Genomic DNA, 777 nt, shown 5'->3' on the forward strand with positions numbered 1-777 from the left:
TTCTACGAAATAGAAATAATAAGAGATACTCCCTCTTCTCGCCTACTCCCTCCCTGTCACCCCTAAATAGACCGTAAATTCACTCCTCATTCCACCTTAAGTTCTAGATCTGCCCCTCCCAGCTCCCTCCGCTTCCTCCCTTTCCCCTTACCTCCCTTCCTCTTCAAGTCCTCTCCGTTTCCCTTTCCTTCCCTCTCCCCCGTCTCCCTTTCCTCTTCCACATCTCCCTTAGCCCTATAAAGCCCTTCTTCTCCCTTTCCCCCTTTCCTCTCTCTTCCCTGTCTTCTTTGAGTCCCCTTTCTTCGCATCCTCCTTTTCTCCTTCCCCTCCTACCTTCCTTTTGTACTTATGTGTGTACTTCTGCCTTAGTGGCGCAAAAATGTCAAATTGTGTTTTGACATTACCTATTGAAATGGATCACAAGAGGGTAAAAGTATCGTGTAATAGAGTGCTCCCAAATGGGGAAAAAAAATTCTTTGTAACACGACGTAGATATGCTTCGATTTTGACATGTACATCATATATGTAAGTTTAGGGTTCGGTAATAATGTGTGAGGAACAGGAAGTGTGTATCTCAGCAGGAAGTCACGTGGTATGACACTCGCTCGACTTCACCTCTATGTACTTACGCCTTTGTGGCGCAAAAATGGCAAGTTGAATTTTGACATCACATATTGAAATAGATCACTGGAGGGAAAAAGTATCTTGCTATAATCAATTGTTCCCAAGTGGAAGAATTTATTATAAAAAAACGAAGAAATATTAACAATATATACA

Source organism: Penaeus monodon, chromosome 20 (genome assembly GCF_015228065.2).
Source record: "Penaeus monodon isolate SGIC_2016 chromosome 20, NSTDA_Pmon_1, whole genome shotgun sequence".
In the NCBI taxonomy this organism is placed as follows: Eukaryota; Metazoa; Arthropoda; class Malacostraca; order Decapoda; family Penaeidae; genus Penaeus; species Penaeus monodon.